This window comes from Pristis pectinata, chromosome 7 (genome assembly GCF_009764475.1).
Source record: "Pristis pectinata isolate sPriPec2 chromosome 7, sPriPec2.1.pri, whole genome shotgun sequence".
In the NCBI taxonomy this organism is placed as follows: Eukaryota; Metazoa; Chordata; class Chondrichthyes; order Rhinopristiformes; family Pristidae; genus Pristis; species Pristis pectinata.
The window spans coordinates 36,585,136-36,608,609 of NC_067411.1; the positions used below are offsets into that span (position 1 = coordinate 36,585,136).

Genomic DNA, 23,474 nt, shown 5'->3' on the forward strand with positions numbered 1-23,474 from the left:
GCACCTGTTTAACCTGGTGTTAGTCTTGGAGGGTCTTTGATTCAATGGGAAGAAATAGCTGGAGACAGAAGGATGGAAGAATAGCAGGTATTTTCCTGCAATCTTGCAGACAGTATTTATCACTTCTCCAACCTAATTTTGGACCTTGCTCACTAACAGCACAATGCATTAGTAATATGCAACCTGTATTACTGGTCTCTGCAATCGAACTGTGAGCTCATATTGTTCACTGCCAGAATAAAATGGATGATCTTGGCCATTTATCTTCACCATAAGGAACACTTCTCCCCCCCAAAGCAGGGATTGAAACCATCTGCCCACACAGAGTACTGTGCTTTATCTTCTAACATACAATCTGAAGGTTCACTTGATATGTAGTCATGAGAGACCAGGGCACATCCACAGGCATAAGCCATATGTTCTGGCTGATATCAAGGTGTAGATAAAATAGATAAAAGGAAAAGAAGAGAGTGAATAAATATTAGTGCAGAAGCTTTTATTGCTTTCAGCAATACACTGTTTGAAATGTACTTCACCAGCCAACACATGATATGCTATATTGTTCCAGTGCACAGTTAAGACTTCTACTGACAGGATGACTGACTGTGACAAATTCATAGCAGAATGAAGAAGAAGAAATAATGTTATTAGTCTGATGCTAAGGATTGTGCAACTCCATGAATTTATCCAGTGGGTTACTCAGAGTATTTCCCCTCAAAATGCAAAGATAATTCCTCCAGGCATTTACAGAACTCATCGCTGGATGTGCTGCCACCAGTTGTTTGCTTCCAGTTGCAGGTTTTGTTTTCCTGCAGTTATATTGAGATCCACATTGTACTGATTGTTTCAAGACCTTTGAAATCAGAATCTAATTGGAAAAGTGTTACAGAAATTAAAAGTATAAGAGCAAGCATTAGACATAACGTATTGGGAGATTTCTTACGACCTTAATGTTTTATCATTGAATGGTTCCTTGGAACAAGAGTGGTGTGAGATAAATGAAAATGGAATGTACTGCGATAGCTTAGGACACATTGCAGGGATCCTTGTTAATCAGTGTACATTTCACATGAGTATGCAGTTGATTGAATGTATGTTTCCAAATTCCATAACAAAGCACTGGAAATGGTTTTATTCGCTATGCATTAACCTTAACAAACTTCCTCAAGGTGTTAAAAAATTATTGCTTAGGTACAGGGAGGACCTTGTGACTGCAGAAGCTGTGTTAAGCTGCTTTGCCATCTGTTTGCGTGCAGACTGGATATCCCTTTCTGAGGGAAACCCCTCTAACCCAAACATAACTAACATTGCTTCACTTTAAACGCCTTTCCAAAAAAATGAAGCAGCTGTCCTTATTCCCCAAGCCATTGTGGTCTTCACTGGCACTTCAAAATTATGGCAAAAGCCAAAGAGAAAGAAGCTTTCAGCTTATAAAATGTGGTTGACCTTTTATGGTTTCAAGGAAGATGGGAAAGGTGGCATATTTAGAGCTGCAGCACCAGTACATCCAAATAATCAACAGCAAATTACATTGTGCAGCTTCTCAAATGAAAGAACCTCAGAAAATAATGGGAGGTCCTCTCCCCATGTTGCACCGTTACTGACCATTAAGTAAAAACAACTTCTAAACTTCCTGTCGGTCCAAAAAATTCTCCACCTTCTTAACGAATCACATATCTGCTACATACGCTATTAGTTAATGAATCTAATAAAATCTTTCCCCTAACAACAGACTTTCCCTTCACAATTCAATAGAGTATTTGTCCTTGGAAATTTGACCTTGTATGAAAATCAATGTTGATGATTTGGTGATGATGTTGATGATGATGGTTTCCAGGCCAAATTATGCAACTCTGGAAAATTTGACTGGCCAAGAGCTCTTCCCATTGCAAAGGATAGATGATATGTTTCCCATTGATTGTACATTTCATAGCATCATTCCAGGGTAAATTAGATCACATTGAAGCAAAGCATTCTTGTTACAGTCCAGTTGCAATTCATCTTGGTTATTAAAGTGTTGCTTGCTTTATCATAACTTAAAAGCCCATTCACAATTGATGTTCTAACTTCTACAGTCTGCTACAGGGAACCATATAGTGTAACTAGAGATCCAATCACCTAATGACTTTGGTTTTTGCATAATAGAAAGTTGCTGCTGGGGTCTCCTGCACTTTGCTCTCCGCTGCTTCCTTACTGGTGTAACGTGTCTATTGAGGCAGAGAACAATTTCTAGGCCTAAATATCTCAATCCCAATGGCAATCTACTTTGAAACTCCCCACTAACTGACTCCCAACTAACATGTTTTCACTTAAGTATTCCAATACAACAGCAAGCTTCAGATTTAACATTTATATTAAACTTAATCTGAAGGCTAAAGCAAGCAAGAACAGTTGGATTTAGTACCCTGTCAAATCCAGGTTGTCACTACAGACTTTCCTTGATTTACGAACATTCTCTTTACAAGTTTTTGTTACAATTCCATCGACTCTTTTTGATATGCCTTCTCAATTTACAAATCTATTTTTCACTATCGTGAATCTTGCACCACTCTCCACGCACAGGACCATAGCCGTAAAACAGGGGTCACTGTATTCAGATAATCTTGAGTGCAAAAATGTATCCTTCACATCATGCTCTCCTCCACTTTCTGCCTTTTCTGCCCAAACTAATATGGCAGGGGGATGGGAATCCATGCAGAAAGACAGAGGGAAGCAAAACAGAGACCAGGGCAAAAGTTAGAAAAGAGAAAAGTAAGAGTGGAGTACGGAAAAGTCAAACGCAAAGGTCACAAAGGTTATTAGATTCTAAAGGGACAATGAGTGTAAGGGCACTTTATCTGAATGCGCGCTGTATTCAAAATGAGGTCCATGAACTTGTGGCACAAATCAGTACAAAGGGGTATGATTTAGTAGCCATTACAGAAACGTGGTTGCCGGGTGGAGATGAGTGGGAATTAAGCATTCAACGGTATCAGGTAATATGGAAGGATAGGCAGGAAGGTAAGGGAGGTGGAGTAGTGCTCTTAATTAAGGATGAGATCCGGCCGATAGTGAGAGATGATATAAGATCTAAGAAGCAGAATGTTAAGTCCATCTGGGTAGAGATTAGGAATAGTGAAGGGAAAAAAAATCACTGGTGGGAGTTGTCTATAGGCCACCGAATAATAACATTACAGTGGCACAGGCAATAAGCCAAAAAATATTTGATGCATGTAAGAATGGAATGGCAGTTGTCATGGGGGACTTTAATTTGCACATAGATTGGGTGAATCAAGTTGGTCAAGGCAGTCTTGAGTAAGACTTCATAGAATGCATCAGTGATAATTTTCTTAAACAACATGTTAGTTAACCTACAAAGGAAAATGATATCTTAGATCTGGTCCTGTGCAATGAGACAGGTAAAATTAATGATCTTGTAGTTAGGGATCCTCTTGGAAAGAGTGATCACAGTATGACTGAATTTCTCATACAAATGGAGGGTGCAATAGTTCAATCTAAAACCAGTGTATTATGCCTAAACAAGGGAGACTACAATGGGATGAGGGAGGAGTCGGCTTGCGTAGACTGGAAACACAATCTATATGGTAGGACAGTTGAGAAACAGTAGAAGACTTTCTTCTTTCTTTCTTTTTCAATCTTTTTATTAGTTTCCAAATTAATACATATTAATATATAACATTGATGATTGTACATGTAATACAAAGAGATCAAGAGAACAATCATGGCATAGATAATCATAAAGAATAATAAAATATAAAAAAAATCTTTAGATCTCATGATCTCTTAGTAGATGAATATAATATAAAAGAAAGGAAAGAAAAAGATTTATTGTGTATATAAAAGAAAATTAAAAAAATCCTCAAATCAATAGAAAATTGTAAATAATCAAACCAAGCTAAAAAGAAAATTTCAAAAAAAGAGACAAAAAAAGAAAAAAAACTGGACTGAAATTTCTCAATAGAAACAGAGCAATATTATGTTGTCAACTCCGTTCCTCTAAATTGAAAAGTTATTGAAAAGGTATCTATATCATATGAAAGTATTGAATAATGGACTCCAAATGTCTTCAAATTTAAGCGAAGGATCAACAGTACCACTCCTAATTTTTTTCCAAGTTTAAACATGATATAGTTTGAGAGAACCATTGAAAAGTAGTACGGGGGTACTGGATCATTCCATTTAAGCAAAATGGATCGTTTGGCCATTAATGTAACAAAGGCAATCATACGGTAAGCAGAAGCAGATAAATGGCCAGACTCTATCCTTGGTAATCCAAAAATTGCAGTGATAGGGTGAGGTTGTAAATCAATATTCAATACAGTTGAGATAATGTTAAAAATGTATTTCCAATATTTTTCCAAAAGAGGACAGGAGCGAAACATATGTGTCAGAGAAGCCACATTCGATTTACATCTGTCACATATAGGATTTATATGTTGATAAAAACGGGATAGCTTATATTTGGACATACGGGTCCTGTGAACTACCTTAAACTGTATCAAAGAGTGTCTGGCACTAGAAGACTTTCAATAAGATTTTTCATGGTGCTTAACAAAAGTATATTCCAGCTAAAAGCAAGGACAGTAAGGGTGGGGAGAGGCAGCCTTGGATAACTAAGGAAATAAAAGAAGGCATCAAGTTAAAAGCTCATGCATACAAAGTTGCCAAGACTAGTGGGAAACTGGAAGATTGAGAAAACTTTAAAAAGCAACAAAGGATCACTAAGCAAGCAATAAGGAAAGGGAAGATAGATTATGAAAGTAAGCTAGCACAAAATAAAAAAAAAGATAATAAAAGTTCTTATAATTATATAAAGTGGAAAAGGGTGGCTAAAGTGAACATAGGTCCATTGGAAGATGAGAAGGGGGAATTAATATTGGGTAATGTGGAAACGGCTGAGGCCTTGAACAAATATTTTGTGTCAGTCTTCATGGTGGAGACATGTCTAACATGCCAAAGCGATGTTATGGATGTGATGGGAGGTGAGGACCTCGATACAATCGCTGTCACTAAAGAGGTAGTGATGAGCAAACTAGTAGGCCTAAAGGTAGACAGGTCTCCTGGTCCAGATGGGATGCATCCCAGGGTACTGAAAGATAAGATAAGATTTCTTTATAGTCACATGTACATTGAAACACACAATGAAATGCATCTTTTGCTTATAGTGTTCTGGGGCAGCCTGCAAGTGTCATCACACTTCTGGCGCCAACATAGTATCTGCCCACAACTTCCTAACCCGTACGTCTTTGGGGATGTGGGGGGGAAATCAGGGCACCTGGAGGAAACTCACGCAGACACGGGGATAACGTACAAACTCCTTACAGAACAGTGGCCGGAATTGAACCCAGGTCCTCTGGAGCTGTAATAACATTACGCTAACCACTACACTACCATGGAAGTTATAGTAGAGGCTCTTGTGATAATTTAACAAAATTCTCTGACTCTGGGCAGGTCCCGGTGGATTGGAAGACAGCAAATGTCACACCCACTGTTTAAAAAAGGGATGTTCGCCAAAAGGTAGGTAACTATAGGCCATTTAGCTTAATGTCTGTAATCAGGAAAATGCTTGAAACTATTATTAATGAAGAGACATCTGGATAGAACTGGTTCCATCAGCAGACACAACATGGATTCAGGAAGGGCAGGTCCTGTTTAACAAACTTAGTGGAGTTCTTTGAGGATATAATGAGCGCAATTTATGGAGGGGAACAAGCGGATGTTGTGTACTTGGATTTCTAGACAGCATTCGATAAGGTACTGCATAAAAGATTTCTCCATAAGATAAAGATACATGGAGTCGGGGGTAATGTACTAGCATGGATAAAGGTTTGGTTACCAATAGAAGGCAGAGAGTTAGGATAAATGGGTGTTTCTCTGATTGGCAATCACTGGGTGAGTGGGGTGCCACAGGGGTCAGTGCTGTGCCCGCAACTGTTCACAATATACATTAGCATTTTGGAAGAGGGGACAGAGTGTAGCGTATCTAAGTTTGCTGATGACACTAAATTGAGTGGAAAAGCAAATTGTGCAGAAGATGCAGAGAGTCTGTAGAGAGATATAGATAGGTTAAGTGAGTGGGCAAAGGTCTGGCAGATGGAGTACAATGTTGGTAAGTGCGAGGTCATCCACTTTGGAAGGGAAAATAGAAGATCAGATTATTATTTAATTGGTGAAAAATTGCAGCATGTTGTTGTGCAGAGGGACTTGGGAGTGCTTGTGCATGAATCGCAAAAGGTTGGTTTGCAGGTGCAACAGGTTATCAAGAAGGCAAATGGAATGTTGGCCTTCATTGCTAGACAGATTGAATTTAAGAGCAGGGAGGTTATGCTGCAAATCTGCAGGGTACAAGTGAGGCTGCACCTGGAGTACTGTGTGCAGTTCTGGTCTCCTTACTTGAGGAAGGATATACTGGCTTTGGAGGCAGTGCAGAGGAGGTTCACCAGGTTGATTCTGGAGATGAGGGTTTTAGCCTATGAGGAGAGATTGAGTCACCTCGGACTATACTCGCTGGAATTCAGAAGAATGAGAGGGGATCTTATGGAAACATATAAAATTATGAAAGGGATAGATAAGATAGAGGCAGGAAAGTTGTTTCCACTTGTACTGTAGGTGAGACTAGAACTAGGGGACATAGCCTTAAGATTCAGGGGAATAGATTTAGGACAGAGATGAGGAGAAACTGCTTTTCCCAGAGACCAGTGAATCTGTGGGATTCTCTGCCCAGGGAAGCAGTAGAGGCTACCTCACTAAATATATTTCACAAGACAATGGAGCAGAAGTAGGCCATTTGGCCCATCGAGTTTGCTCCATGAGCTAAACTAATACTATTCCTATCTAGCCCCAAATTCTGGCCTTATCCCCCTATCCTTTGATACCTTGACTAATTAGATACCTATCTATCTCCCCCTTAAATGCCTCCAATGATTGGGCCTCCACTGCTGTACGTGGCAAAGAATTCCATAATTACACTACCCTCTTGCTAAAGAAATTTCTCATCTCTGTTTTAAACCTGTACCCTCTAATTCTAAGATGGTGTCTTCTGGTCCTGGACTCACCCACCAAGGGAAACAGCTTAGCCACATCCACTCTGTCCAGTCCTTTGAACATTCTAAATGTTTCTATGAGGTCCCCTCTTATTGTTCTGTACTCCAGTGAGTACAGTCCAAGAGCCGACAAACGATCATCATATGTAAGCCCTTTCATTCCGAGAATCATCCTCATAAATCTTTTCTGAACCCTCTCCAACATCAGTACATCCTTCCTAAGATATGTGGCCCAAAACTGCACACAGTATTCAAAATGAGGCCTCACCAGTGCCCCATAGAGCCTTATCAACACTTCCCTACTTTTATACACTATACCTCTTGAAATGAATGCCAACATAGCATTAGCTTTCTTTACTGCCAATTTGACCTGGTGGTTAACCTTTAGGGTAGCCTGCACGAGTACCCCCAAGTCCATTTGTACTTCTGTACTTTGAATTTTCTCCCCTTCGAGATAATAATCTGCCCGTTTATTTCTTTTTCCAAAGTGCACCACGGCACATTTCTCAACATTGAATCTCATCTGCCATTTCTTTGCCCATTCTCCTAAACTATCTAAGTCTCTCTGCAACCTTCCTGTTTCTTCAATACTCCCTACTCCTCCACCTACCTTGGTGTCGTCTGCAAACTTAGCCACAAAACCATTTACTCCATCATCCAAATCGTTAATGTACAAAGTAAAAAGAAGCGGCCCCAACACCGACCCCTGCGGAACACCACTAGTAACCGGTAGCCAACCAGAACAGTATCCACTTATTCCCACCCTTTGCTTTCTGCCTACCAGCCAATGCTCCACCCATTCTAATATCCAACCTGTAATTCCATGAGCTCTCATCTTATTAATCAGCCTCTTGTGTGGCACCTTGTCAAAGGCTTTTTGAAAGTCTAAATGCACAACATCCACAGCCTCTCCCTTATCCACCCTACCTAAGATTTCCTCAAAAAACTCCAATAGGTTGGTCAGGCAGGATCTTCCCTTCACTAAACCATGCTGGCTTGAACCTATCTTGCCTTGCACCTCTAGGTATTCCATGACCTCATCCTTGAGGATAGATTCCAATATCTTTCCCACCACCGATGTCAGACTAATAGGTCTGTAATTTCTAAAAGGCCTCCCTCCTTTCTTATACAGCGGAACTACATTTGCGACCCTCCAGTCCTCCGGAACCATGCCGGAGTCTATTGATTCCTGGAAAATTATCACCAATGCCTCCGCAGTCTCTAAAGCCACCTCCTTCAGAACCCGGGGATGCATCTCATCCAGTCCGGGAGACTTATCTGCCTTTAGTCCATTTAGCTTCCCTAGCACCTTCACTCTAGTAATCTTAACTGTACTCAGTTCCACCCCTTGAGACCCCTGACTATCCGATATATTTCTGATGTCCTCCACAGTGAAGACCGAAGCAAAATACTCATTTAGTTCCTCTGCCATCTCTTTATCATCCATTATAATCTCTCCCGCACCGTTTTCGATTGGTCCTATATCAACCCGTGTCTCTCTTTTACTCTTCATATATTTAAAAAAAACTCAGTATCCTTCCGAATGTTATCTGTCAACTTCCTTTCATAATTCATCTTTTCTTTCCTAATGACCTTCTTAGTTTCTTTCTGCAGGTTCTTAAAAGTTTCCTGGTCTTCTGTTTTCCCACTAATTTTTGCTTCCTTGTATGCCCTCCCTTTTGCTCTTATTTTAGCCTTAACCGCTCTCATTATCCACATTTGTGCCTTTTTTCCATTCAAAACTTTCTTTAAGACACAATTAGATAGATTTTTGCATAGTAGGGGAATTAAGGGTTATGAGGAAAAGGCAGGTAGGTGGATCTGAGTCCACAGCCAGATCAGTCATGGTCATATTGAATGGTGGAGTAGGCTCAATGGACCAGATGGCCTACTCCTGCTCCTATTTCTTACATTCTTATGTTCTTTGGATGAATTGCAAAACCATTTTGTTACAAAGGGAGTTCTTTAAATCATGTGCTTAACAGCATGATGGGATGTTTACTGGGAAAGATGGTATTACCTTCTTTTTACAAGCTCATATATCTATCAGGATATCATTGACATAGAATTAATGGTCTTAAAAGTTTCCATATGATGCAAGTACAATAAAATTGCTGACTATATCACAGCAGTGGCTGGAAGCATATTTGAAAGTGGCATGTACTCAGGGAAATTCTGGTGAGGTTTTGTTGCAGCCAAATCTAAAAGGGATGATAAGAGGGATCAGAGGAAGGGTAACAAGGAGAAGTATTGGTGGGTGAAGGAAAGCTGAGTTGATAAGCAGAAGTCCTTTGAAATAAGTAAGTTCAATGGCTGGGAGGAATAAAAACAAGGAAGAGAATGTGAAAATGTAACATGGAAATGCCAAAGACTGAATGTAAAATCACTAAGAACATTTGAATGATAAACATGCAGGGTTTAAACAGAGTGAAAGAAATCTAAAAATGATGGAAAAATGCCTGCACAAGACAAAGAAATAGCAAGAATATTGAGAAGTTACTTTGCATCTGTCTTTACTCAGTTGCCTGTTACATATTAGGTTTCCAGGAGCAGTAGAGAAGGAGTTAAAGAATATATAAATGATTGATATGAAATGCTTTAAACAAACAGGCTCTTAAAGAAACAAGGTGCTTAATACAGAACTTATACCCATAAATCTTAAAAAATCTGATGCCTGAAATTATTGACACAGGCTAATTTTCTTTGTGAAGTCACTTAATTGCAGGAAAGAAAGGCATTAGTAGAACTCTATTATTTTAATAAAGTCAAAAGACTAAGCTGGAAACATAACTAATTTAACAATGTAAAACTCATTGCCACTTGGAGCAGTTGGAATTTTTAGAACAGTTAGCAGTAAGTTTGGTGAATCTGTGATGGAGAAAATACTACAAGGATATGAGAGATGGCTGTAGAGCAATAATTAAAGTAGGAGGATGCAAGTCTTGATAAAATCACTTGAATTGAACATTTGAGATAACTAGCTTCCATCTGTACTGTATTAAGAAACAACCAAGAACACTGGACATGACCAAAGCTACAGGACAAATCGACTTTCCAGATGTTGAAGTGAGTACTTGTGCACCAGGCCTAGTTGTGCCTCAAGCAAAGCTGTTCCATCATGATCACAACATTGACAACATCTAACAATAGGCAAAATTGCCCAGGTTTGTCCTGTCCACAAAAAAAGGGACAAAAATAATGAATAAACCAATCATCACTCCAAGAGCCTCAAAGGACCAAAAGTCTCAACTGCATCTCAAAGGAATTGAGGATTATGGAGAAAATATTTGTATTCAGAGGTAGGTCACTCAACAAGCATGAACTCAATGATGGATGAGGGGCTACATAACTAATTATTATTGCCAATTTTCATATCCACAAAGATACATGTCCATAGGAGGGACTGAATGATGGAGTAACTAATAATTTGGACCAGTTGAGAGGTGCACATCTCTGCCTTTTAACCAAGGCACAGGTTGACAATTGGTTTATTATTGTCACATGTACCAATATACAGTGAAAAGCTTTTGTTTGTGTGCCATCCAGACAGATTATTCTACACATAAGTACGTTGAGGTAGTACCACAGGGAAAAAACAAAATGCAAAATAAAGTGTTGCAGTTACAGAGAAAGTGCAGTGCAGGAAGAAAAATAAAGTTCAAGGGCAGGTAGACTAAGAGATCAAGAGTTCATCTTTAGGTCCATTCAAGAGTCTGATAGTAGTGAGATAGAAGCTGTCCTTGAGCTTGGTGGTCTCAAGCTTTTGTAACTTCTGTCCAATGAGAGAGGGGAGAAGAAAGAATGACCAGGTGGGAGGGGACCTTGATTATGTTGCCTGCTTTCCTGAGGCAGCGGGATGTGTAGACAGAGTCAATGGAGATGCGATTGGCCTGTGTTCACAACTCTCTACAATTTCTTACGGTCTTGGGCAGAGCAGTTGCCATATCAAGCTGTGATGCATCTGGATAAGTTGCTTCCTATGATGCATCTGTAAAAATTTGGCAGAGTCATTGAGGACATGCCGAATTTTTTTACCACTCAAATAGCTTTTGGGAAAAGATGGCTGCAGTATAGAGGGGGCTACGAAGTTATTCAGTACTCATTTCACCACCAGTTCCAATATGTAATGAGTCCCATTCAATGTAACTCTTGTTTCTTTGCAATCCCAAATTTGAAGCAATACTGATCCTCTCTGTCTGGATAATATCATTTTGGGAGACTTTTCAGATCTGAAACCTTTTACTGCTGACAAAACACAACATTTGTGAATTCCATTACAGCTAGAGGGCTGTATGGGTATCACAGCAAGGATGCATTAGAGAAATATGATCACATGATAATTTTCAGAGGTGCACTGATTGAGCAAAGGTTCTGCCCATGGCAACATTTAGCCCAATTTTTCTTTACCTGCACTTCTCCCAGTTTTATGTGACTTCATAATTATGACCTGCAGAATATCAGACTTAAGTCTTATTAGAACATAAAATATGTAGGCTGCTCACAGGATAAGAAAAAGTCTTTTTTTAAAAACTTATGTTATTTATATTTTATGGAGAGTACGGGAAGTCTGGCTGTGATTACAAAGCATTTACCTGACTGAAGCTCTCAAATGTTACTTGATTGAGCAGTACAAAGCTTTTGCCAGAAGCCAGAGGTGAGATTAACTGCTAACCTGAGGAATTATTAAAAACATAAGGAACAGAATGTAGAATAGACCATATGGCAACTTCAAGCCTGCACCACCACTCAGTAGAAGAATTGACTAATCTTAATACACCTTCTTCTTGGGCAGATCCTTGAGATGGAGGATGTCTTGCTTCCATTCCAGATTTGTGATTTGCAGGATCTGAAATGACCAATGGAGCCAATGTGCGAACTGAAGATTTTTCCACAAATGGGGTGTGAGGTGCCTGATGGGTGGCTGGGGTAATTTAATGAGGGAGGGGGTGCTCCTTCCACCACTTATGCAAGGACTCTGTGTGCTCCCAATGCGTAGACCTGGGCTTCTCGATACCACCTTCACTGCTGCTTCTCCACTTTGAGTGGCCAAGGCCAGAGATTCCCAGAAGTCGGGGGGGGGGGGGGGGGTGGGGGTGGGTAGTGGGTGTTACATTTTCTTAAGGAGGTTTTGAGCACATTGTTGCATCTTTTTCCTTTGCCCACCTAGTAATCTCTTGGAATGGAATTTCCATTTTTGGAGCCGGGTGTTGGCCATGCAAATGAAATGGCCCATCCAACATAACTGACTGAGTATAACTAGAACCTCAGTGTTCGGGATATTGGTCAGGGACAGCAAACTGACATTAGTTCCCATATCGGGAGGTTTTTGAAGAGATCGCATTGGTGGTATCTTCCCAGGTCCTGTGGTTCCTGCTGTAGGTAGTCCAGGTCTCAGGAGGTCAGGGATCACTGCTGCCCAGTTGACCGCGAGTTTTGTGTCAGAAGTGAGATTTTGATCTTCAAACATCAATTTCCTCAACTGGCCAAAAGCATTGCAGGGGCATTGAAGGTGATGGTAATTTTCATCATCGATGTCTGTATTCGCTGAAGGGTGGTTCCCAAGACATAAGAAGTGGTCCATGTTTTCCAGGGTTTTGCCATGAACATTTATTGTTGGAGAACAGTGGGCGTGACTGAGGCAGGTTGGTAGAGGACCTTTGTTCTGCAGGTATTGAGTGTAAGGCCCATCCTCCTGAATGCGATGGTAATTGATTTGAATAGCTTGAACCTTGGTGCACAAAAACAAGTAGCATTTGCAGCTCATCTATTGAGATTCTAGTGACCTTGGTCCCGGAGTGTGGTCATCATGGGCTGAACAGTTTCTCCTGTGCTCTTTCCACCCACCATCTGTTGTTTAGGTCACTGGGTTTCTGCTGGATCTCTACTGGCAGGTACCTATAGGGGCTATGACTGAACAAATAAAAATAAAACCAGATGATCCCAGTCCCACAAATGCTGGCAAAATAATTAATGACACGATAAATTATGATAACTGCTGAACAACCTCTCTGACCCTGAAACATTAATTTTATTATCACAGAGTCTTGTTACCTGAAAAGAAAATTATTTGTACTTTTTTTTTAGTTTGCTTATCTCTCTCTCGAAATCCTATCCCCCCCGTGTCTATGTGGGTTTCCTGCGGGTGCTCCGATTTCTTCCCACATTCCAAGAGACGTACGGGTTAGGAAGTTGTGGACATGCTATGTTGGCGCCGGAAGTGTGGTGACACTTGTGGGCTGCCCCCAGAACACTCTACGCAAAAGATGTATTTCACTGTGTGTTTCGATGTACACATGACTAATAAAGATGTCTTATCTTATCTGTGTTCCTGAATATTAATCTGACTTTCTGTACACAATTTAAATCTAGTTTTTATTCCTTCTCTGTACTTCCTGATTTGTATCCTATGTGACTCATTATGCATTCTTCACCCTGATTGGTTGAAGAAGATCACTCCTGCTTTCCCTCCCTCAGACACCATATATTTTTTGAATACTCCTATGGAATCTGACAACACTGCTCTCTCTATTGCATGGGTGTGCTTTTAAAGGACCAATGTTGGAGACAAAGTATTTCAGCATATGAGGTATTCTGAATAGGCGAGAAGAATGGGCAATGAGGCTGGTGAAGATTGGAGGGTGGGGGTTACAATGGTCCTGTTAATATTGAGATAAGGGCAATGGCCAGGAAGGATCTGTGCTCAGCAGAACAGAGAATCAGCATCAGCAGACATTGGAAATAACAAGGAGAAGATAACACTGATGAAATAGTTTATAGGCCTTCATATAGCAACGAAGCCATGGGAAATAACAAGGGTCAGATGTCACTGGTGGGAGTGGTTTATAGGCCTTCTGCTAATGATAATTGCTCTGCCCAAGACCACAAGAAATTGCAGAGAGTTGTGAACACAGCCCAGTCCTTCATGCGAACCAGCCTCCCCTCCATTGACTCTGTCTACACTTCCCACTGCCTAGGGAAAGCAGCCAACATAATCAAGGACCCCTCCCACCCCAGTCATTCTCTCTTTTCCCCTCTCCAGTTAGGCAGAAGATACAAAAGTTTAAGAGCATGTACCATCAGGCTCAAGGACAGCTTCTATCCCGCTGTTAGCAGGCTCTTGAACAGACCTCTCATACGCTAAAGATGAACTCTTGATCTCCCAATCTCCCTTGTTGTGGCCCTTGCACTTTATTTGTTTACCTGCACTGCACTTTCTCTATTACTACAACACTATATTCTGCATTCTATTTTCTTCTTACTACCTCAATGTACTTATGACATGATCTGCCTGGATGGCATGCAATCAAAGTTTTTCACTGTATCTTGGTACATGTGATAATAATAAACCAATATCAATAATAATTATACCACTAAACAGGTGTCAATCAGAACTAAATGTACTGCATATTAATTGTAATATAATAAATATGGGAGAATTTAATTTATATATAGATAGGGCAAATTCGCGAGAGTAACCTTGATGATGATTTCATGGATTGCAGTTCCATAGAACAATACCTAGTGAAAGTAGCTGGGAAGAGATTATTTTAGATTGCATAAAATGTAATGAGACAGAGTTAATTAGTAATATCATAGTAAAGTATACTTTGAGGAAAACGGATCATAATTTGACACTAAGTTCAATAGTGACATTCTTAAGTATGAAACTAGAGTCATAAATATTAATAAAGCCATGTACAGAGGCATGAGCTGGCTAAAGTGGATTGGGAAGTTACATTAAAAGGTATGATGGTACACATTTTAAAAAACTGTGTAAAGAACTTGAGGATGGTGTTCAATTAAAGAAGCTCACAATTCTGTGAAAAAGAGTAGTCGACTTGAAGAAGGCTAACCTAAAATGCCAACTCTTTCTCTCTCCACAGATACTGTTTGACTTGCTGAAGATTCCCCAGTTTTATTTGTTTGATTTTAGTAAATCTAAAGATTGGGAGAATATTAAAAGGTAGCAAAAGGAATTGCTATGAAGGGGAAAGTATAAATGTAAGTTAATGAAACATATACACAAAGTAAAAGCTTCTAAATGTATTTAAGACAATATTTACTATTCCCTTAAAGGATAAGATAGGAAAATCTGTGATGAAAAAAAATGAAAATGGCTGAAGCTATTGAACAAGTAAATTATATTTACTTTCACATTTGATGGAGCAAAAAACATTCTAGAAAGAGAAGCCAAGGGACTAATATGAGTGAGCAGCTTGAAGAAATTAATATCAATAATGAAAAATACTAGAGAAATCATGGGTAGTAAGACAGCAAATCTTCTGGGCCATCCTGAGCTTGTAAAGGAAGTAGTTGCAGAGAAGGTGGATCATTGATTGGAATCTATCAAAATGACCCAGATTCTGGAACAGTCCCAGTGAACAGTAAACACCATAGCACCATACAGGAAAGAATGGAGAGTGAAAAGAGGGATATGCAGGGAAGTTGGCCAGGCATCTGTTGTCCAAGAAGTGCTACAGTCTATTATTAAGGGAATGATAGCAGCATACTTAGAAAGGCATAACATGATAAGGCAGTGTCAACATGCTTTTATGGTGGGGAAGTTCTATTTGCCAAATTAATTAGGGCTTTTTGAGGATGCAACCTGCACGATAGAGGATTGTCTTCAAAAGACATTCAGTAGGTGCCACGTACAATACTGTTTGTTACCAAAGGTTAAGGCCCATGGGTTGTCATAGAGTAGTACAACATAGAAACAGGCCCTTTGGCCCAGCATGTCCATGCTGTGGGTAATGTATAGAACATAGAACATAGAAAAACTACAGCACAATTCAGGCCCTTTGGCCCACAAAGCTGTGCTGAACATGTCCCTACCCTAGAAATTACTAGGCTTACCCATAGCCCTCTATTTTACTCAGCTCCATGTACCTATCTAACAGTCTCTTGACAGAACCTATCATATCTGCCTCCACCACCATTTCCGGCAGCCCATTCCACGCACTCACCACTCTCTGAGTAAAAAAATTACCCCGACATCTCTTCTATATCTACTCCCCAGCACCTTACACCTATATCCTCTTGTGGCCACCATTTCAGCCCTGGGGAAAAGCCTCTGACTATCTACCAGATCAATACCTCTCATCATCTTATACACCTCTATCAGGTCCCCCTTCATCCTCCATCTTTCCAAGGAGAAAAGGCCAAGTTCCCTCAACCTGCTTTCATAAGGCATGCTCCGCATTCCAGGCAGCATCCTTGTAAATCTCCTCTGCACCCTCTCTATGGCTTCCACATCTTTCCTGTGGTGAGGCAACCAGAACTGAGCACAATACTCCAAGTGGGGTCTGACCAGGGACCTATATAGCTGCAACAATACCTCTCGGCTACTAAATTCAATTCCCCAATTGATGAAGGACAATACACCATATGCCTTCTTAACCACAGAGTCAACCTGCACAGCCGCTTTGAGTGTCCTATGGACTTGGACCCCAAGATCTCTCTGATCCTCCACACTGCCAAGAGTCCTACCATTAATGCTAAATTCCGCCAACATGTTTGACCTACCAAAATGAACCACTTCACACTTATCTGGGTTGAACTGCATCTGCCACTTCTCAGCCCAACTCTGCATCCTATCTATGTCCCTCTGTAACCTCTGACAGCCCTCCAAACTATTCACAACACCCCAACCTTCGTGTCATCCGCAAACTTACTAACCCACCCCTCCACTTCCTCATCTAGGCCGTTTATAAAAATCACTAAGAGTAAGGGTCCCAGTACAGATCCCTGAGGTACACCACTGGTCACCGACCTCCGCTCAGAATACGACCCTTCAACAACCACTCTTTGCCTTCTGTGGGCCAGCCAGTTCTGGATCCACACTGCAATGTCCCCTTGGATCCCATGTCTCCTCACCTTCTCCATAAGCCTCCCATGGGGTACCTTATCAAACGCCTTGCTGAAATCCATATACACTACATCTACTACTCTCCCTTCATCGATGTGCTTAGTCACTTCCTCAAAAAATTCGATCAGGCTCGTAAGACAGGACCTGCCCTTGACAAAGCCATGCTGACTATTCCTAATCATATCATACCTCTCCAAATGTTCATAAATCCTGCCTCTCAGGATCTTCTCCATCAGCTTACCAACCACTGAGGTAAGACTAACTGGTCTATAATTCCCTGGGCTATCCCTACTCCCCTTCTTGAATAAGGGAAAACCATCCTCAACCCTCCAATCTTCCGGAACCTCTTCCATCTCCATCGACGACGCAAGGATCACCGTCAGAGGCTCAGCAATCTCCTCCCTCACCTCCCACAGCAACCTGGGGTACATCTCATCTGGTGACTTATCTAACTTGATGCTTTCCAGAAGTTTCAGCACCTCCTCTTTCCTAATATGTACATGCTCAAGCTTTTCAGGCCGCTGCAAGTCCCCACTACAATCCCCCAGATCTTTTTCCGTAGTGAATACTGACATAAAGTATTCATTAAGTACCTCCGCTATTTCTTCCGGATCCATACACACTTTCGCACTGCTGCACTTGATAGGCCCTATCCTTTCGCATCTCATCCTCTTACTCTTCACATACTTGTAGAACGCCTTGGGGTTTTCCTTAATCTTGCCCGGCAAGGCCTTCTCATATCCCCTTCTGGCCCTCCTAATCTCTTCTTAAGTTCCTTCCTGTTAGCCTTATACTCTTCCAGATCTCTAACATTAACTAGCTCTCTGTACCTTTTGTATGCTTTTCTTTTCCTTTTGACTAGATTTATTATAGTCTTCGTACACCATGGTTCCTGTATCCTCTCGTGACTCCCCTGTCTCATCAGAACATGTCTATGCAGAGCTCCACACAAATACCCCCTGAATATTTGCCACATATCTTCCGTACTTTTCCCAAAGAACATCTGTTCCCAATTTAATCTTCCAATTTTCTGCCTGAGATCCTCATAATTCCCTTTACTCCAAGTAAACACCTTTCTAGTCTGTCTGTTCCTATCCGTCTCCAGTGCTAACGTAAAGGAGATAGAATTATGATCACTATCACTAAAATGTTCACCCACTGAGAGATCTGACACCTGACCAGGTTCATTTCCCAATATCAAATCAAGAACAGCCTCTCCTCTTGTAGGTCTATCTACACACTGTGTCAAGAACCCTTCCTGAACACACCTAACAAACTCCACCCCATCTAAACCCCTCACTGACTGGAGATGCCAATCGATGTTTGGGAAATTAAAATCCCCCATCACAACAACTCTGTTATTCTCACACCTTTCTAGGATCTGCTTCCCTATCTGCTCCTCCATAACCCTGTCACTACTGGGCAGCCTATAAAAGACACCCAGTAAAGTTATCGACCCCTTCCTGTTCGTAACCTCCACCCACAGAGACTCCGTAGACAATCCCTCCACAACGTCCACCTTTTCTGCAGCCGTAATATTAGCATAGATAGAAGTTAATGGATGGAAAACAGAGTAGAAATAAGCAGATCTTTTTCAGGTGGTCCCTCTGGAAATAGTGGCCTATCACAAAAATCGATGATGGGACCTCAGCCATCTACAATGCACATGAATGACTTGAATGGAGGGACCAAATGTAAGGCATCCTTGTTTATGGTGATAGAAAGCTGGTTGAGGAAATAGACCAAGAAGAAGATGGAAAACAGTTACAAAATGATGTAGACAGGTTAAGGGAGAGTCGAAGAAATTAGAGATAGGGTATCATGAGGAGAAAGTGAGGTTGTTTACTTTGGAGGAAGAATAGAAAAAAATCAAGTGGAACAAATTAGATGCCTTTGTATATAAATCACAGGGCTGATTTTCTGTGCAGTCTCAGGAAGCAATTAGAAATAAAAATATAAAAGTAACATAGATTTACAACAGCAATGCATGGTTTTCATGAGAACACACACCTGCAGTACAATGTGCAGATCTTCCCTCTGCTTTGGAAGCAAAGCAACAAAGATGTGTTTGATTGATTCCTAGGATGACAGAGGTTTCCTATTAGAAACGATTTGACAGAATGGGCCTGTATCCTGGAGTTTAGAAGAAAGAGAAGTGATATCATTAATAAAATTTCTGGAGGACCTTGTTCATGGTGGATGCTGAGATGTTGTTTCCCATGGCTAAAGAGTTTAGAACTAGGAGACATTGTCTCAAAATATGGGTAAGGGTGAGTTAAGGAGTTATTGCCTATATATAAGACTGAGATCATTATATTTTTAGAAATCAGGAGAACTGGGGATATGTGGATCAAATTGGAATCCACTTAAGTTAGATCAGCCATAATGATGTAGAATAATGCTCAAGGGAAAGGGGGCATGGATACTTTTATGAATATAAATATGTATATAAATGCATGAATAAGAAATATTCATGCTATTTTATGCTTTTGTGTTCGGGTAGTTTGCTTCAGATATTAACAACTCTTCTGAATTAAAAAGGCTCCTCTTATATCACCTATGGGTTTATCCAGTTATTTTAAACCTATAACCTCTGCTTATCCACATACTTAAAAGAAGAATGAGCTTCTGCACAGATAACTCTATGAACACCCTTACACTGAGGTGGTACTTTTGTCATAATGGTGAGTTGTGATATCATTATTCCTGCAAAATCTGGGATCTAGGTAGACTAACTTTTGTCATCAATTTGACAGAAATAGAAATAGAAACCAGACTTAAACTGCATTGGAAAGAGGACTAAAATCAAACAAAAATGCAGATGTTGAAAATCTGAAACAAAAACAGAAAATGCTGGAAACAGTAACATCTGTGGAAAGAAAGACAGGGTTTCTAGAATTTCCTGTTTGTGTTTGACATTGGAAAGAGAAAGTTTCAGGCACAAGCCTTTCATTAGAATACAAAGGAAAGTTTATTCTTTTGGGTCTGAGAGAAGGCGACAGTAAAATTGGAGAACTGTTTGCTTTGCTGACCAGTTTTTAAATGGTCGCTTCTGTGTTCATTTTACTTTTACATTGTTTCTGTTTGTCTGCAATTTGTTTAAAATGTAGGTGTGATTTAGTGAAGAGGTTCATTTATCAATACAATACTGGCATTATATTGTCGATTGTTATGGTGCAGGTACACTTCACTTAAGTTCACAACTTTACTTAAATAATCAGGTAAAAGTTCACATTCAAACCTTGATACTTCACTTGGACTTACATCCATAGTAAATATGGAGCATTTGCATGCTATTCAGGTGTCTAACCAGAATTGAAAACTTCACCATAGTGGTGGATACTTCTATCTATCACATTTAGAACATCTTGTTCAATGCTGACATGAACTTATTAGAACCTCACACTACCAGCAGAATTCTGGGAAAAGGTAGGAATGTTTTGTCGTGTTGAAGCCTGACTGTTCAAATGATTTACAAATTAAAGGTATTTTTTTCTGTTAAAATATAGTTCCATCTCTCAAATCATTGTTGTGAAAGTAGTTCCTACATGACTTATCCAAGTGGCTGTTCTTCATGTGTGAGGCTACACATTGGTTGTCAGCAGACTATGCCAACACAGAGGCATCTCAGTCAAACTCACATTACTTTGTAACAAAGGTAATAGAATTATAGAATTGTTAGGGCGCAGAAGGGGGCAATTCACCTCCATCAAATCCATACCGGGTCTTGTAGAGCAATTTATTCACTTCCATTTGGCAACCTATTCACTGCAGACCTAAAAATGATTTTTCTTCAAATGCCTTTACAATTCCCTTTCAAAACTCCACATTTACTCGACTTCCACTCCCCTTACAGGGAACGAATTCCAGATCATAACAACTGTTTGACAAAAGAATGATTTTCCGCACATCCTCAAATGTCTTTTGCCCTTCCCTTTCAAGTTATGTCCTTTGGGCCACGCTAAACCATTTGCCAGTATTAACTGGGAACTTTGGCAGATTTCTCTCCATCCTATCCCTACCTTATTACAATGGCTCTTACTGAAATCACCTACCTCTGGAGAGATATGTGGGTCCAATGGAGAAGCATTAATTAGTACAACTACTCAGCTACACCCTGAATCACTAGAAGAACTGTATGTATTTAATTTAATATTATTCTCAGTTATATTTCGGCACCAGGCACTGCTCACACTGGAAAGGCTGAGTGGTTCATGGAGGTGATCGCTTCTCTTGTTTACCTTGTGGGGAGGCACCTGATCTTCCAACATACTATCACCGATTCTGATAACACATCAGCCTGGAAATTCTAATGCACCCTCCTCTAATGGGCATGTCAGTGGGACTGATGCCCTGAGCACAACTGATTGGATGTTGCATACTTTTACCATTGAAAACATACTGGCCAGGACTCAGTTTGGAGGCTGGGTTCTGGATGTCGGCAAGACTGATCAGGCTGTCACAGTGCCTGGAGTGGAGCCATAATCAGAGCCTACTTTAGGCATGGATGGGTAGTTGACAGTAGGAGGAGGGGAAGATGCAAGGGGCAGGAACAGGATAACCGGCAGTGATATTCAGATGCTGGTCAGGGATGGAAATCAGAATAGCAGCTGGTTCGATGTTTGTATAGGAAAGAGCAGATTCCTTGGACTCAGAAATGTGCATAGAGTCATAGATTAATACAGCACGGAAACAGGCCCTTCAGCCCAACCCATCCATGCCAACCATGGTGCGCACCAAGCTAGTCCCATTTGCCCACATTTGGCACATATCCCTCTAAACCCCTCCTATCCATGTACTTAGCAAAATGTCTTTTAATTGTTGTTATTGTAGCTGCCTCAACCACTTCCTCTGGGTCATTCCATATACGCACCACCCCCTGTGTTGAGAAGTTGCCCCTCAGGTCCCTTTTAGATCTTTCACCTCTCACCTTAAATCTATGCCCTCTAGTTTTCAGTTCCCCTTTCCTGGGAAGAAAAACTATGTGTGTTCACCCTATCTATATTCCTCATAATTTTGTACACCTCTATAAAGTCACACCTCAGTCTTCTACGTTCCAAGGAATAAAGTACAAGCCTGCCCAACCTCTCCCTATAACTTTGGCCCTCGAGTCCTGGCAGCATCCTCGTAAGTCTCCTCCACACTCTTCAGTGTAATGACGTCTTTCCTATAACAGGATGACCAAAACTGAACACAATACTCCAAGTGCAATCTCACCAATGTCTTGTACAACTGCAACGTAACATCCCAACTCCTATACTCAGTGCCCTGACTGATGAATACCAGCGTGCCAAATGCTTTCTTCACCACCCTGTCAACCTATGATGCCACTTTCAGTGAACTCCTAGGTCCAGCACTCCCCAGGGCATGACCATTCACTGCATAAGTCCTACCCTGGTGTAATGATGCAGTGGCATGCTGCAAGGTCAATGCAGTGACGGATGCGGCCTGAAAGAATGAAGGAAGTTATAAACTCACCCAATAGGTTTCCCAGTGTGGTGTTGCACTGAGAAGACCTGGTTGTTCTGTAAGTGCCCATTGAAGGCTGCTCTCAGCATTGTGAACCGGATTCCTTTGCAATGTTCTAATATGTGGAAATCACGTCAGTGATGCAAGAGAGACTTCTGCACAGAAGCTTGACCAAGTTTCTGGATGTGATTGTTTGCTTCACTCTGGAAAAAAATCAATCCTCTGTTGCACAACACTAAAAAAAAACAGGTTGTGCAATGACATTTCTGGGCAATTACATTTCTCAGTAAAGTTAGAAATTAGAAGGGAATCATCTGTTTCTGCCCCTGGTGCTGAAGCCATCATTCATGCTATAATCGGTTCCAGGCTTGATGAGAATCCAACTTTCTATAAAAGTGAAGTTAACCAATACTCCACCATCTCCAACTAGACTCAATGTGAGTCCTGCACACAAGTCACTTCCTGCAGACAGCACTTTCAGCTCACTAATGCCTCAAGTTAGAAATTTTCATCCTTATGTTTAAATCGGTGCATGGTCTCAGCATATCTAATCTCTACAACCCCCTCCAGCCTTCACCCTGTCCTCATGCTCCCTCACTCAACCAAGTGTAAAGGAACAGTACACTGTTAATGACAGGGCCCTTAACAGTGTTGATGAGCAGAGGGATCTTCGGGTCCAAGTCCATAGTTCCCTGAAAGAGGCTGTACAGGTTGATAAGGTGGTAAAGAAGGCATGTGACATGCTTGCCTTTATTAGTTGAGGCATTGAGTTCAAGAGTTGGGAAGTTATGTTGCAGCTTTATAAAATTCTGGTTAGGCTTCATCTGGAGTATCACATTCATTTATGGTCATCCCATTATAGGAAGGATGTGGAGGCTTTGGAGAAGGTGCAGAAGAGGTTTACCAGGATGCTGCCTGGATTAGAGGAGAGAGAGTGTAATAGGGAGAGATTGGATAAACTAGGGTACAAGGAGTTGGTTCAAGGTACAAGACACAAGGTCCTGGAGCAACACAGACAAAATGCTGGAGGAACTCTGCAGGTCAGGCACTGTCTATGGAGATGACTGATGAAGGGTCTCAACCTGAAACGTCGA

General features: G+C 40.8%; 1 long non-coding RNA gene across 1 annotated transcript; it reads right to left on the reverse strand.

Annotated features, from left to right (window-relative positions):
- Positions 1 to 4,262: 4,262 nt before the first annotated feature.
- Positions 4,263 to 22,449, reverse strand: LOC127572778 (uncharacterized). The gene is made up of 3 exons (XR_007956686.1): positions 22,390 to 22,449; positions 18,922 to 19,044; positions 4,263 to 5,089 (listed from the first exon to the last, which is right to left on the reverse strand). It is a non-coding gene; the product is annotated as an uncharacterized LOC127572778 (long non-coding RNA).
- Between the last annotated feature and the right edge of the window lie 1,025 nt (positions 22,450 to 23,474).